The sequence below is a fragment of the Heliangelus exortis genome, chromosome 10 (genome assembly GCF_036169615.1).
Source record: "Heliangelus exortis chromosome 10, bHelExo1.hap1, whole genome shotgun sequence".
Classification (NCBI taxonomy): Eukaryota; Metazoa; Chordata; class Aves; order Apodiformes; family Trochilidae; genus Heliangelus; species Heliangelus exortis.
In genome coordinates this window covers 16,266,773-16,283,457 of record NC_092431.1, presented here as the reverse complement: position 1 = coordinate 16,283,457, position 16,685 = coordinate 16,266,773, and the positions used below count along the sequence as shown (strand labels likewise).

Sequence of the window (16,685 nt, the reverse complement as noted above, 5' to 3'; positions counted from 1 at the left end):
CTTCTGAAACCTAACTCATATGCTCTGTGGTCATATTTCTTACAGTTTATTTAAAAATAACCCACTGACCGTTAGTGAACATGAACACAATTTGTGAATTTGAACTTTGAATTTTCAAAATTAAAAACTCATAAGCAATTAAAGCACACGTTTAGAACTGAATTATGATAGACCTAGTCTGTTCCCTACTGCCATCACATCTGTGGTTCAGCTTGTGAACAAACAAGGAAAGGAGGAGCTGACTTTCATGGTAGTCTGTGGAGAAGGTACATCATGGAGCAGCAAGAAGAATGTCTATTTTTCTTTTTTGTTTTCCAGGAATGTATACAACTCACTGGCAAGCTGCAGAAACAGATGTGGTCCACAGTGTTTGCTGTAAAAGGTTTACAAAAAATGATAATTTCAGTTCTCTCCTGTCTTTTGGATTTGTATGTTGTGGGATACTGGTGTGATTCAGACACTTGTCCTCTGGAACTACGTGGTTTTGTTTGTAATTATGTTCCAAGTGTGGAAAATCTGGAAGTTCTTGAAGGTTGTGTAAATGATTCACTTGTAACAATTCAAATTTTAGAATGCATTATGAGATTCCTGGATTTTTCCTTAAAATGCTCTGGTGAAGTATGTTGCTGCTGTGTGTTAATTACAATGTCTTCATTTTCTATTAAGTTGACATCTCTTTCACATAGAAGCACATAAAGAAAAAATAAGCACATAAAGAAAAAAAATCTTTACACGCTTTTTAAAATTATTCAAATATTTATAAAGTTAATCAGGGATTAGCAGTGTTTTTCCTTTATTTCTCCTATTGAAAGTGATTGCTTTAAGCTAAATATTATTACTTATTATAAGCTGAAGACTGTTATAAGTTCAGATGACTGAGCTGACCTGCACAGTGGCTGGGGGTGGGTAATGTACATATAATGAATGAGAAGATGCTCTCACTGACAGGCTCATAGCCCTACAAAGTCCCCCTGCTGAAGGTTTCTCTCAGCCCTGAATCTATGACACAAAGATCCTGTTTGTGGTTGTCTAATTGCAAGCAGTGGCAGACAAGGCTAATGTTCGTTTTTATGACTTGTTGCTTAGCAGCACTGATCAACAAAAGTGCAACCTTTTCTTTCCTTGTAACCTCCAGTGAGCCCAGTCTTGGACAGAGCTCACCAGTAGAAGACAAGAATTTCTGAAGTCGTGCAAAACTGTTGTTCAGTGTCTGTTAGCAACATCTGAGAGAAACTGTCTCTTCTTGACCTCTTCATTACCTTTGCCCTTTACTCTTTTTTCATCAAGTCTTAGAAAAAGCAGACAACTAGGAAGATGTGGAGAATGGGAAGTGCAGAAACAAGCCAACTGTGCTTAGATGTATCCTGCCTCTCATAGGCAAAAGGAGCTGAGATGGTTCTCAGGCTGGGATGTCAGACCCTGATCTCATGGTGGGCAAAAGAGACTTCAGCCATTACAGTCAGGATTATGCTAAAGAGAAGCTGTCCCAGTATTTTGTAGGAGGCAGAATAATCATGGAGGAAAGGGAAATGACAGTGGTAAGAATTTCCTGGTTTATATCTTAGGAGGCATTTCACAGACTGAAGTAGATTCATTTCAAACATGAATGTGTTTGAAAATTGTTAGGGACCTGTACTGACTGTAGATAGAAAATTCTCCCCCTTCTCCTCTTTTTTGTTATAAATCTGATCAAATCTGGTAAAGCCTGTAAAATAAAGTGCAAGAAGTAAGTTGCTTGTTCATCTTCTGAACTGTAAATTGTGAGTTTAACTGGATATATAGTGACTTCACAAACTGACAATTAATGTGCCTTATGATGCCAGAACCTTAGACTAGGAGATTTCACTGCTTCTTGTATGCTTGCCTTTTAGTTATAGATCTAGGTAAAAAAATAGCTAAGTATTTGTGTACTTTTTCTGTCAAAAATGTTATGAGTGTGAGACATCTGTAAGCTTGTGGACATTATAGGAGCATAATGTCTTGTTAGTCTGCTGGTTTTCTCCTTCCCTCCTCTCACCTTCACTACAGACTTCTCCCCTCTGTTTGCACTTCTGATATCTGTTAACAGCAGTACAGGTCAACATACTAGAAGGTCAGCATGTGTTTCACAAGCCTGTTATGCTCCTTTCTCTTCTGAAGTTCAAAGCAAAACTTCTCTTCAGCTCTGTCAGTCTCAGAAAATTAATGGAGAAGGCTGATATTGCTGCTATGGCACAGCTGAGGTCAGATATTCATTCCAGAAAAGGCACTTGCACAAAAAAATGGCTTCTATCTGGTCTGTTGTGTCAAAAGCATGGCAAGTGTGTGGTATTTGGCAGGTAAATCAAGTCAAACAGTAAACTTGAATGTGAATTATATTGCAAATATTGCATTTTTTTTTTTTTTTTTTTTTTTTTTAGTTGCTCAGATCTTAACAAAGTGATTTACCTGGGAATGCTGACTGCCCAGACTAAAAGGAATTGCTTTCCACGCATGTCCTGGGTTGCTGAACAAAGCAAATGCTGTTCACCAAAACAGGATTTCTTTTCTGTGAATACAATTTGCCTGTTGGCAGTGAACAACAGCTGCTAATACTTTATGTCTGCAGGATTCAAAAGAAGTAGCTGAAGTCATGTGCTTAACTTCTGATTTACAGGAGAAGGAGGGAACTAAGGTCAAAATCAATAAGCTTTTAAAAACAGTTTCAGTGGAAGCAAATTACTTTTTTTTTTTTTTGCTGTTTGTAAGTGCTGTGATGCACAATACTTGGCTGGATCTGTGTACAGCAGCAATGGAACCTGAGTAGATTTGAAAATTAGTATTTTAAAGTTTAGATAGTTAAAATGTCACCCTTCACCTTTCCTTTTAGATATGCATTAGAATGTGGCATTTGCTTGTAAGCAAAGAGGTGTCTTTACTGTGAGACTCTTCCATGCCATCATTTCCACATCTGCAACACCCAGGCAGACCGTGCTCACTGTGCAGCACTGGCACAGCTAAAAGCCAGGGAATGTTTTGTTTCTGTGCCAGGATTAATCAGTTATTCTGAATTAAAATGTCTTGAATACAGCAGTCCCAGTTTCACATCTTGCAGGATGCCCATGGCTGCAGACACTGCCCCACACCAGTTCCCCCTGCTTGCTGATATTAGAAATGCTGTGTCCCCACACCCTGCCATAAGGAGAGGGCTGCACTTGAGCACATGCCTGAGTGACATTGAATAGGGATGTCAGAACAGAGACCTCCTGAGCTTTGTTCCATTAGGTGGGTCAGTTTTCTTCCCTTTTTGGGGTAGTGAATTTTATATGCAACGAGACAGGAAATTTTAGAGAACTGAAATCATTAATATTGTTTGGTCCACTGCCAACTCTTTCATCTTGGAAAACATTGCTCTGGAGGCATGCACAGATCCTGTAAATGAATCTAGTCTGGGTAGCTCTCTAACATTTTGAACACATGTGCATCTCAAGCACAAGGACATTTCTGTGGGACAGTTTGAATGGGTTTGGTTTCATAGGTTTGTTTTTTTTTTCTTTATTTGCTGCAGCTTTAGATTAAGGCTGGACTGAGTGTATTCTCAGGTTAGTGTGCCATTTCCTCTTGTAGGCTGCATCACAAAACCATCCCAAAAGAAAAGATTTTTACAAACAGGGCTTCTATAACTTATGAAGAAAAATAGTTTTACATTGAAAAGTTAAAATAAATATTGTACAAGCTGGGCAGTGTTAAGGCTTTTGTTGTTTTTTTAGTTTTTAAATCTGAAAGCCATAACTTTTTCTCTCCTCCTGTCTCCTTCATCTAGGCTGTTTGAAGCCAGCTTGCTTGCTTACCAAGAAATTCCAACAGAGGGAAACAAACCGCTCCAAACTGCAAGGTAAATCTTTTTATCCTGAAAAGTATTCCTCAGCCAGCTTCTCACTTACTTCATTTTCTAAGTGATGTTTTTATTTTTTTTTAATGAAACACTGACAGTGATTCCCAGAGCAAACAATCCCTCGGGAAACACTCTTACCGTGAGTGCTGGAAGCAGTGAAGGTGCCCGGGCAGCCGCAGTGCGCTGGGAGAGCCTTTAGATGGTGCTGTACAGCAGCACTCAGCCCCTCAAACCTCATCAGGGCCACCTTTGCCCCAGCTGGGGGGATGCTTTAATACATAAACACTTCCTTAGTCACTGCCTTAGTTACAGCCTAACCCACTGTTCTTGGGCTACTCGTGAAAGGGAAACTTTTTTCAGTAAGTTGTTGGTAGAACAAAATACATTCCAAAATGTTGCATGAGTAAGTTGTAGAAGCAGAAGAGACCATTAGGACTTTCTGTCCAGGAAAGAAAACACCCTACTTTGTTCCTAAGTGTTGCCCAACCACTTGCTAAGTAATGCATACTCCTACCCTCTGTTTTATATATATATATATACATATATATATCCATGGATCCATACCCAGATCTAAAATTTCACCACAGTTCAGGCTGGAGAACATGGATAAGCAGTCTCTGGGCACTGTTAATTAAGATCAGTAAATGCAATCTGTCAGTAGAGATGTATTAAATATTTAATTCAAACATAGATTTCAATAACTGCTATAATTTAATTCCTATAAAACTTGAATCATGTCATGGTTAAACATCTGTGTCAAATATATTGCTGTCTATCTGACTGTAAAACAAAGTGCTTTTAAATAATAGCTAAAGAGTTTTAAGGGCATTTGAGGATCATTGTGGAAGAGCAGAGTTCTCCCTGTGAACTTCCTCATAGAAATGTGGGTGTGGTGCTGTGTCTTTCAGGTTAAATCTTCCACACTTTGAAACATCCTTTATTTCTGAAGGATTAGGGATGCAGATTTAGGAATTTGTGTTGTGCTGTAAATTACAAAGGAACTGAAGTGAAATTCCATCCATCGAGCTGGGGCTCAAGCCATGAAGTAAGTTTTGTTTGGAAGCTGTTGGTGAAATTATGAAAGGGAGTTATTAGACAATTCTCAAATACTGTATCAGAATAAAGACTTTTCCTTTGTAGTGAGGCAGGAGAGAAGTGAAATGTTGCAAATAAATTGATCTCTGTCTTATGGAAAAGTGTTAAGTGATTGGCTTTTTCTAAGTTGGGAGTATAGTCTCCCTATATTTTTATTGTGTGCTTAAGCACATTCCTGTAATTTGTAAATGGATCAGATTGGTTTCTACCTTTTAACACAATTTGAGGGGGTTAAGCCTGGGAATATTCAGCCAAAGCAAATTAAATAATTCATGTTTTCAGAATGACTTCATTTAGTCATGACTTTTATTTGTTTAGAGAGAGTGAGAGAGAAAGAGCTCATGTTGTTACAGTCTCTGCTCTATTTTTTTAATCTCTTTAACTTCTTATAACCCAACTATTTTTTTTGACCTTTGAAATGTACTAGACTGCATAAACTGAGTATCCACTGTGTGTTCTGCTTGTCCCAGTAATTTTCATCCTATGGTCTCTGCATGCTGTTATTTTAGGTGTATCCTTTGCCATTATGTGACTTGCTAGCATTACCCTGAATTCTGCTGGCATGGAACACGTGCTGAGCTTTTCTTTCTTGTGTGTTGAGCAGCCCTATAGCTGAAATCACTGACAAGTTCAAAGTTACTAGATGGTGACTTGTAGCCAGTAGCTTTAAGTTTTTGCCTGTGAAAAGGGAATCTTGTAGCTCTGCTCAGTTTTTTCTTCCATCAGCTGAATTTCTGCTGTGTTATAATCCTTCAGCAGCTACAGGCATGTATCACACTGGTCTGGTATTTTGCATCCTCAGAGCTCTGCTCAAATATTTGCACAGAAAAAAAGCACTCCACTGAACTGAAGGGTAGGCAAGCCTCACCACAACTTTCCAGAAAAAAGAAACAGCCCCTGAGAGGTCAGAGTGACTTTCCCTCATCACTCAGCAAGTCAATGGGGGAGCTGGAATTACAGCTCCTGAGGTTCCTGGCTCATGCTGCACTACAATGCTGTGGGGAAAGGTCATTTCCCAAAATAGTTCAGAAGGTTCCCGTTTGTTACTGATAATAGGGCAACAAAGGGCTCTCGATGTATTAATAGGTTGCTGTGTAGTGTCCTTAATAACACATAATTAGCAACCTTGCAAAATTGGCTACATCACCTTTTTTTCTGGGGCAGTATCACCTCCAGGGTTACTTTGTTTTCCATACTCCTGATAGATATTTTTGTTTTGGCTCTTCTAAGGCAACCCTGTTTCAAGCAGACAGGGACATTTAGGAAGTGCCTCCCCATTAGCAGTCACATTGAACTGCAAATCCAGCTCAGCTTTCAGGTCAGTATCCCTCCTCTCCTTGGGTCACTGTGACTTTGTGGGCATGCCCCCTGCCACTTGGAAGCCCTTGGGCAGAGCTCAGTCTGCCTGGGGAGAATCTAGACAGGAGAGAGGGTTTTGGTGGTGAAATTTTCTCTGTGTTGTGTGAGACAGAGCCAATGCTGGTGTAGGAGCTGTGATGCAAGAATGAGAGCCCTCAGAGGTGCCAGGTTTGGTCTTTAGGCCTTCCAGGGAGGGAGGGAGGCAAACTTCATCCCCACCCAGTGGGACATGAGAGAGGATGCTGAATACTTGTGAAGGGATTTTCACTGGGATTTGGTCCCAGTCGTTACTCAAATGTCCCCAGGGCTTGGGGGATCTGGTAAATATTGTTGGATCTTTTAGATTTATTTATTTATTTATTTATTTATAATCTGCCTGTTATATCCACTTTGAAATTACTGGCTTTCAGCAGTGTATTTACTGAAGTTGCTGTTTCTTGGTTTTCCTCTAAATGAATTATTTGAACTTTTAGGTTACTTAGCAAATTCAAAACAAGTCACTGAATAGGAAGGATGATGCTTGAGTTTGTTTTTTTTACTGAGTACCTAGATCTATGTATCTGCAATTAAAGGAAGAACAAAATGGTATTTTCTCATAGCCAAGTCTGAAAAATTGAAGTGAATAATGGTGGGAAGAACAACGTTCACAAAACAAGTAGTTATCAAATCAATTTACTTAGCCCTGATTTGGTTTGAGTTTGGATGAAGTGTTTCCAAACAGGCAAACACCAGGGGAAAAAAAAACCCAAAACCCAAAATGTGTGAGGAAAGTTAAGAAACTAGAGCTTGTGTAGCATACTGAAATGGCAATGGTTCTGTCATCTATTTATCTGTAGATATATATATGTGACTTAAAGCAATGGGACACTTATGTACTGTATTTGCTTGTTAGTTGAAGTAATTGGATCTATTGTTGTGGGCACTGGGAATGCCAGCTTGGCTCCTACACTCACTGGCCTGTGAACATGACCTTCTGGAGGTGAAAACACTGGAGACCTTGATCTGTTTAATTCTCAGAGGTACCAGTCATAATAGTTATTGCTTTGAAAAAACAATGTAGATGTTTCCTGCCCCCCTCTAGTTTGTAGCTTGTACTGAATTGTTGGATGGGGTTTTTTTATTATTTTTATTTTTATTCATCTCTATTTTCGAGTGGATTCATTTTTTTAAAAGAAAATATAATCGAGTTTTCACAACTGAAGTTGGTTAAATAACTAATAACTGGAAATATTAGTCAGTGTTCTTGAGTGATGTTTTGGTACTTGATCAGGCATCTTGCTTTCATTCTTCCTGCTGATCGAGTCAGCCAAACAGTTCCACATAGGAAAAACAGAGTACTTTAATTGAGAGAGAAAAAAATAATCTCTTGTGATTTATGCCAAATGATTCATGGTAAATGCTGATGGCTACACAATTTCAGCATTGAGTACATCTGCCTTCCCTACCAGGGCACTCCAGAGAGATCCAAATAAAACATCCTGCAAAAAAAGAGGAAAATGATCTCTTTATAGTCTCTCAGTTCAGGCTTCTCATCTTGTTACTGGGGCAGTGTGGACCTTGAGTCATGGCAGAGAGGTTTGGAGGTCTGTTTTCTGCCATCAGATGGCACAGAGTTTTCCTGTTGGTGCAAATTGTGTCCAAGAGCCAGTGGAGTTACTGTCAGTCCTCAACTCTCATCCTACAAACATGTCAAAACACACAGTATCTTAACACCAACTGTGACATAAAACAACCCATGGATTTTGTGATCCATCATCAGATCTGCTGGACCTACAGCAAAGCAGTTGTGGCACTGGTGATTTGATTGCTTTCTAAAGGGTTCCCAGGTGGTTCAGGTGAGAGCATAGTTGTACTTCCTCAGAACTTCTTTCTCTCTTCCTAAAAAACCCCAAAGATACAGTTATGATGTTACCCCCATCAAAGATTCAATTTGAGCTGATTTTAATGTTTTTTGGTTTTGTTTTTTTTTTTAAATCCTGGTGAATGTCCTTATATACCACACTGCTCCTTGAAAATTCTCACATTGCCAGCTGAAATCTGCATCTGCTGTAGGGCTGTTTGGGATTTGTGGGTAGGCTTACTTTGCCTAGGTAGTGGTGCTGTTTTTCTGGGATTGGGAGACTGCAGACCTCCTTAAAACTGGGCTCTAATTTACAACAGATTTGAGTGTTTTTATGTCTTGTTAGTGTCTTATTTTTTCTCTACTGCTCTATGGCTTGGTCAGGGCAAGCAGCATGCTGTATATCTGTCTGCACTTGTGTGGAATTGATGCAGTGCACTGTGTGTTGTACTCAGATTTACAGCCAAGGTAAAAGGAACAACCACTTGTTACCATCTTTTTTTTTTTTTTTTTTCCTCCTCAAGACGTTATCTGCTCTCTGTTCCTTCAGAAGTGTAATGAACTACTGAGAACCAGAGACACTGTGAGCAGAGTCTAGATCAGTTGCCTCAGGTCTCATTTTCTCCCGGGTTCTGCATTCCTGGCTTGTTTATGTCCAGGGCTTCTTGACTGTTTTCTGATGGGCAAGTGTGACAGGAGTTATCAAAGGTTTTTGCAGCTGGAGAAGAGAAGATGCAAGGCTGCAAAGATCAAGGCTCTTAGCTGTTCTGTAAATAACTTCAAGGGCATAGCTTTTTTTCAAGAGGCTTGTTTGTGGTCAAGTAGTTCATGGCATTGCTATCAGTCAGGAAGCCTGGGTTCTGTAGACCCAACAGGTTTAAATCAGTTTGGATTCTTCTCTCCCTCCCCCCTGCCTTATTTTTCCTTGATATCTTTGATTTATATGGTATAGCCTTGCTAAAACTATCAATCCCTCAAGTTTTCCTTCTCATATTTTAAGTCTCATGAAGGTGTATTTCTGCACTCCTTCTGGCAATGAATTGTGCTGTGTATTGTAATTTTCCTTACTTCTGTCCATAGATGGAAAGCTTCTAGAGCCAGTGTGAAATTAATTCTACTTTTAATTACCAAGAGCAAAATCCCACTTTGGCAAAGCTCCTCCCTTTCATATCCTTCCACACAGTAAATTTGCTTCACTGTCTTCTGACTTGGCAAAGGCTGACAGACCTCTCTCTAGTCTTGAGGGCAGGTTGCAATCCTGGTGATAAGATGCACCCTCTTCACTGATGTTAGATGGGAAAATACATTTTTTCAGTTGGAGTTAGGAAAAGCATCTGTACTAGTCCCTCACTTAACATCCTGACTGTTTGCCTTCAAAAGATTCTGAACTTCTATCATGCACCTGAGTAGCTGGCATCACAGTAGGAAGTCTTTATTTATAGATGTATACAAGAAAAAAATCAATCTTCCTCTACACATTGTCAAATTGTATTTCCCAAAAGCTGAAGAATCTACAGTCCATTAACTCCAGAGTTAATGAGTGAGTCTGAGTCTCTAGAAAGAGCACCTTTCCTTCAGAAAGACTTGTTTGTTTTAATTTAGCTGCTGACATGGGTTTGTCTGCAATTTCTTCCTGAAAAACCCATGTAATTTTCCTGAAAAAAAAGGAAAATACTGCTTTTAAAGTTTTCTTTAAAAAGAAAAAAAGAAAAAAAGTCACTGCACTGTGGTATATACTGTGTTTACATTACTTACTACTTTTAGTAAAATAAATCTGGTATGGTTAAGGGGACATGATACAGTGGCAGGACAGACAAACCAGGATGTGCAATCAAGGGGTAAGGGTGCATAATTACTTTAGTAAGTAATAAGTGTTCATCTTCTGACATTATTTGTGCAAGGGAAAAGGTAGATCATTGGAAGCAGGTGCTCTGAGCAGCTGGTATGGCTGTCTGCTGTTCACCTTTCCAGGACGTGGGTTTGATTTACACTGCACTCTTTGATCATTAACAGGAGAAAAAGAGCCATATTTTGCACTAGAGGTACCTCAAGTTTAACTTTCATGCCTTATAAATTAAGAAAAAATAATTCTTTTGCTTCAGGGCCAATCTGCAAATCATGGTGGATGCATTCCCTATTTCCTAGTTGGGCTACACTGATCTCTTTTCTGACACCACTCATGTCCACAATAACTTGCAGGTTCTGTCAGGGCACAGCCATACTGAACTTGCTGGTGAGAGAGTGTAGGTTTTGGATCCTCTTACAGCTCTCTGACTAAAGCCTCCAACTCCTGCCTCTCCATCCCTGGAGAGTTTCATTGCCAGTCTCAGGTCTTCCTTCCTCCTCATCACCTGAAGACTGGATGGGGTCTGGCACATGCTTGATTGTGCATTAATAAAAGAAATTGCTTTATTATCACAAACAGCATGAGACATGTCAGTAGGGGCACGCAGATGATACGTGGACAGACTGTGCCCCTCTCTTGGTCTGTCTCTGCCCAGTGTCCCAGAGTGCCTGCTGGAGTGGAAAAGGGGGAGACTTCCCTGCAGAGCACTCAGCAGCTGCTTCTGGCCTGGGCCTGTGAGTGGGAGGTTTCTCTGTGTGCTCCCACCTCCACAGGAGATCTTTCAAAGACCTTTGAACAGGTGGGAGGGGATCTTTTCTTGAGTTTAGGTTTCTTCTTTTTTTGTTGACAAGGCTACCATCAGAATTCAAGTTAAATGCTTCCTTGGCATGGTGTAAAACTTCGGAATTTACCTGGCTGAAAAGAATTAATTGCATTCCTGGGTGTTGCAGGTGCTTTTTCCTTTTATGTTAACAGGAAAGAAGTCTTCAGAAAGCCCCTTGCATTACTGGGCCTGTGATGAGAAGATTTGATGGACTTGGCAGTCTTACTGTAGCTGCAGGATAATTGATTTGTTATGACACTGCAGCTTGTGAGAACAAGTGAGCCACCATTTGCAAGAACAGAGCAAGAGGAGGCAAGGTGTGTGCTTCTGTGAGTACTACAGGAGTGGAAGTTCTTTGGCTTTCAGTGTTTGCACAGTAAATTCAATGTCAACATACGTACAGGCAGCAGATCTCAGAGGAGTTAGAGGTACACAGCCTGTCTTTTTGAGGTTTTTAGGAAGAGTTGCAGAGCTAAGGGATTTCTCTGAGGTTTTCGCCTGTCACGAGCTGGCAGATGACTTGGGAGGAGGTAGTCCCTGGTTGTTTGGCAGTGCCAAGAGTGAGCTTTGAACCATGGAAGCTTTTGGCAGCAAGGGAATGTTTGTACTGGAGACTTAGGAGTCCTGGCCTCTGTTTGGCTGCCAGTGATTTTTTTTTTGGTGATCTGCTTTATTTTTACTTGGTCATTAAAAGTCAAAGTTGCTTGTCTCACTTCTTGTGTTAATCTAGCCCAGGAAGCTAAGTCCCCAAGGAAAAAAAAAAAGTTCTGAACTATTAAAAAAAAATTCCATCCTTTTTTTTTGTTGTTGTTGTTTTTGGCTCCCTAAACATGGAATCTTGAGGTGTCTACCACCAAATAAGAGTCTGGTTCTTGACAAGCTATTGATTAGGTCACAAAAAGCTAATGGCAGCACTCATGTGACTTGAGCTGCCAATGGCAAAAATAAAAGTTGAGGAACTGGCTATTAGAATGACAGAATAAAAAAATGTTGATGGTAAATGTACTGTTTCAAAGAATGTTCAGGAAAACCTCTCTCTGTGAAGGTTTTTGGGAACCAGATCCAAAGGCTGTTGGTTAGAACACGACCATTAGTGCTCATCATCAGGAACCACAAATTCTGCTCCACAGGAAATTCCTGTGTCTTTTAAAACTTGTCTGACATCAAAACATCCTGCTGAAAGAAACCTGAGCAATCCCAATTTCAGGATTTTTTTTAATTTTGATTTTTCTTTCTTCTGGAAGTGTTGGTCAGTAGCATTTACCCTGAGAGCAGGATGCTGGCTGGAATTGAGGAATGATCTAGAAGGATCAGACTTTTTGCCACATATAAAAGGGAACTGTGAGCAGAATGAACCTTTCATGTAAGTGGGAGGGGGCTTGAATGTGAGGAGGGGAACAGCCATGAGCATGAGTACCCAGTGACCTCTGTTTGTGGTGGGAGCAGAGTAGTGTCTGGCTCCAGGGCCTGCAACAGGCAGCCATGAAATAGCTGGGGGAAGGCTCATTGGGAGCTGTTTTTGCACTGCAAGTAGGGAGGGGGTAATTTAATGTATCACTGCAGCAAGCAAACTACAGTTTTGCATAGTGGGTTTAGTTGTAACTTGTGGAACAACACAGTGCTGGAGATAGGAATAGGTTTAAAGAAAAGAGCAGGTTTGGGGACAACAAGTCAGTCCTGCCCCTGCAGTGTAAGTGCTTCCATCTTGGGCAGGCATGTTAGGAATGCATCAGATGGGACTTAGAGACACCAAAGGGACCTTAGCTAATTAAATAGGGCTTAGAAGAAAGCATGATTGGTTTCTTTTCTTACCTGTCCTTTTACAGGAGTTGAGCTGGGTCAGGACACTGGGAATGCTGTGGTGGTGATGGTGTCTTCCCAGGTCCATGTGCTGCCATGACTGCAACCTGCCCCAGAAGCAGATGGAGCTCAGCACCAAGCCAGCTTTGGGCCTTCAGGTGGTGTCTGCTGAGGCCTTCCACATGGAGCAAGTACTGCCAGACCTCTCTGTGAGCACTGATGGATGCAGCTGGACAGCAAAGCTGCTGCAAACAAGTTAAAGAAAGTGCTTGTGAGAGCTTTAGATGATGGGTACTGGAGATGTGTATAACCTTTTGCACTGCACGTGGCATTAGTTTCCTGTTAAAATTGGATGTGAATTAAATTTTCTTATGCAGTTATTAGCTTTAAAACAGGAAAGTAGCAATGTATTTATTGCAAAATGCATTTATCCATAAAATGTGGTATCCAAATTTCAGGATGTTATTAAGTGCACCTTTAGTTATATTTGAGTGGCTGGAGGACTGTTCTTCCTGGCTGTGTTTAGCTTTGAGAAAACTGTCATTTTGAATAGGAATGAAACTTGACAGGTAAAAACACAATCTTATTACAGTATTACCACATAACTGCATCTTCTTTATGTTTAATTGAAACATCAGCTTAAAAGATGTGGTGCAAATTTTTAAATCATGGTAGCATTATATTTAGATCTTTTCATTAAGTTCTAGGTATCCAGTCCCTTTAAAAATAGGTAGCTAGATATAAAACCTTGACATCTTAATCCTTGCTTACTAAATATTCAGAGTGCAAATGGGCATAGCTCTGATAATACCTGCAAATAGAGCTATTCTGGTATGTTTTAGAACTGCCACTGGCATGAGGGACAGCTGCCAATGTATGCAGTGTATGGATTCCTGTTAAGTTTTCCAGTCTAATGTGTGAATGAACATTGAAGTCTTAGATAACACAGAAAGAATCAAGAAATATTTTATGGTTTTTTTGACCAGACAGAAAGTGAGGCCTATTTTTTGTTTTGGTTACATTGTGCTGCAAACATTGGCTTGAAGGCTCAGGGGCTCAGTGAGAGAGAGCATTTTTCTATTCTTTATTTAAACAGGCACCTTCCCAGAAGAGTAACAACCCAAAACTTGCTGTTCCAGTGAAATGCTGTCTGAGAAGTGCTGTGATAGAAAGGTGTGTGATAGAAAGTAGAGGTTTGAAAAGGAAAGAACACGTACATGCCAGCAACAGTGATACTACAGGATCAGGAAGTCAAAAACCTTAATTGTAGCCTAAATTGGAAAACCTGTTGTTCCTGTGGGGCTTTTTCAGAGTTGTGACATAGGTTGTGTTTCAATCATGGCTTGGGGGGAGGGGGAATGGAACAATTAAGAAACCCCAAATCAACAAAAACCAAAACAAAGCAAAACTGTCTCCTCTCATGGAATGTCCTCCCCCACATCTTAAAATAGGGAAATGGCCAGGAGAGGCTTCACAAGAAGTGAAGTGTCAGAGTATCACTTTGTGCACTTTCACTGTATAGATCTGGGGTATTTTGGTTGGTTGGTTTTTTGGTTGTTTGTGTTTTTTTGTTGTTTGGTTGGTTTTTTGTTTTTTGTTTGGGTTTTTGCTGTTTGTTTATTGTTTTGAGTGTGTGCTTTTTTTATTATTATTTTTTAAGTTAAGTTAGAGGGTGTATCCCTCTACCCCCACTACTGCTCATCTCCAGCTCTAAATTATATTTTATTTTTCTTTTCTTTTTTAAAAAATGGTAGGTACTTAAGAGTCCTACGTGTAAATGCAGCCACTGCTGGGTTGCTCACAGACCAGCCAAGATGCTGTGCAGATGTGGAAGCACCACAGCTGCATTTCTGGTGTGTTGCCTTGGTATCCAGCAACTGGAGAGCTTCCTGGTGCAGCATGATGTTCCCAAGAGCTGCACGAGGAGGCCACAATCCAAGTATAATCCTGGTGTTTGGCTCAGAGGTGACCTGGAAACTCAGCCCAGGTTTCCCAAGACACTCCTGGCTGGCTGGGTGCCAACTGTACCCAACTCAACCCCTGCCTGCTCCTGGGGACAGAGGTTTAAAAAGAGGTTTTAAAAAGCAGCTAGGGGATTTGTTTGGTCAAGATGGAGTGCCCTGAAGACATTTGGCTTTCAGAGGGTGTCCAACTCGGGGCACTAAACCCACCTCTACCCCTTTTCCAGGGATGGGCACCCAGGCTGCTTGTTGGCTGTCACTGCTGGAATTTTTTAGGTGCTTTGCTGGTAGTTTCCAAAACTTTGATGCAAAAGATGATGCCTCTTCCCTTGCAGACTATTTAAGTGCCTCTGTGATGAGAAGATGACACACCACTTACTGCCACTCTGCAGACACTGTAGTGGCTGGCAGACCTCCGAGCAGGAGTGATTGCACTCGTGTTTTATTATCTCTCAGAAAATATATAGCAGGCAAGAGGCTGTGCAGGCTCCTGCATGGTCTGCCTGAGCTCTGACCCCTCGGGCAAGAGGCTAGATTGCTTTTACAGCCAGTACTTAACCTTGCTGCTGAGACTTGTCAACAAGGAGGCCAATTAGCTGCAGATATGATGGTGGATGATAGAAGGCAGGAGCACAAGTGATACATTTTTAACACAACATGCATTTTAAACCATGGCTCTGCATAAGTGATACCATCCCTGGCAAAATAAGCCTTCTCCACAGTCAAGTGTTAAAGAAAATTTTAGGGTTTGTTTTTGTTTTTTTTTATTATTCCAAAATGCCTCTTTCTTAAGTCTTCTTCTGCTGACAACTGCTGACACTGCTTGAAAAAGTGTCCACTTTAAGGTAATTGCAATTTTTAAACATATATGGCATATTAAAACTGTACATAGAGGCACAATGAAATCAGGGCAGCTCTTGCTGTCCTGAGAGGGCAAATACACAAACAGATGTTTTCTGTCACCACACATGTATATCTGTGTGTGTATCAGAAAAGACAGAACAGGGAAAGTTGAGTTAATTGATTAAAACTGCAGGTCTACCAGGCTATTATAGCCACCTACTGCAAAGGACAGAGGCTCCTCATCACGTATCACTGTGTGACACAAATACCCCTATCTGGGTATACATAAGGTTCTTCTGCCAGATAAATGTTTTTTTTGGTAAAGCTGGAGAAGCTGATTGCAAGAGGATGCTGTGGTGGGGATCAGGCCTGAGCTTTTAAACATTGCAGCAGCACTCATGGGCTGCAGTTGTTGCAAGTTACTTTTACCTGCTGGATGACTGCTTGCACAGGCAGGGTAACTGAGTCCTCTGCTCAGCCCCCTCCCAGAGACAGTGAGACACCATCAGTAGTGCAGAGTGACCACTCTCAGAGCAGCCCTGTCCCCTTTCCTCTGCCATCCAAGCCACTCTTTGATTTACTTGCACCTTCTCTACTTGCTTCAACTGAACATTTGAACCTGCATCTTAAACCACTGTCTCAATTAAATGAGTGATTATAATAATTTACAACAGAACTGTAGCAATTTACACAATAGAGGTCTGTGTTAAAACCATCAAGATCTAATCAGGGCTTAGCAGATCAAGCTCTGAAATACCTTATAAAATCATACCAGAGAATTTGCATTATCATCTTTTAATTGCTAGGTTAACCAGTTTTATTGCTAGTAAGGTTACAGACAGTGTATCACTGTAAATCTTTTTATTACAGATGTAGTGGAAGAAGAAGAAAAGACCACCTCTTCTTGAACATGACCTGCTATCCTAATGTCAAAGCTATAGATGCCTTCCCTACCCCTGACAAGTCACCAGCAAAAAGAGGAGCAGTGGCTTCAATGCACAGCCTGTTAACAGCACCATGGACACTAACAAGGTACTGAGAGAGGCCCTGAAAATTAGTAGCCACACCTCTGTAGAAATAACCATAAGAAGTTTTCAGTTGATCAGACCTTAACACAAAGTGGCCTGAGGGCAAGAGGCAGGCCGTGTGTATTTAATGTTAACGTGAATTTATCTGAGGATATTTTTATCTAATGAATACCTAGATAATTTTTTTCCCCTTGGTTATTATTCCATAGAATCACAGAATCATCATGGTTGGAAAGG

General features: G+C 40.6%; 1 long non-coding RNA gene across 1 annotated transcript; it reads left to right on the top strand.

Moving 5' to 3' along the window:
• The first annotated feature begins 1,428 nt into the window (after positions 1-1,428).
• LOC139800531 (uncharacterized) lies at positions 1,429-4,872 on the top strand. The gene is made up of 3 exons (XR_011727787.1): positions 1,429-1,538; positions 3,782-3,853; positions 4,762-4,872. It is a non-coding gene; the product is annotated as an uncharacterized lncRNA (long non-coding RNA).
• Positions 4,873-16,685: the final 11,813 nt, after the last annotated feature.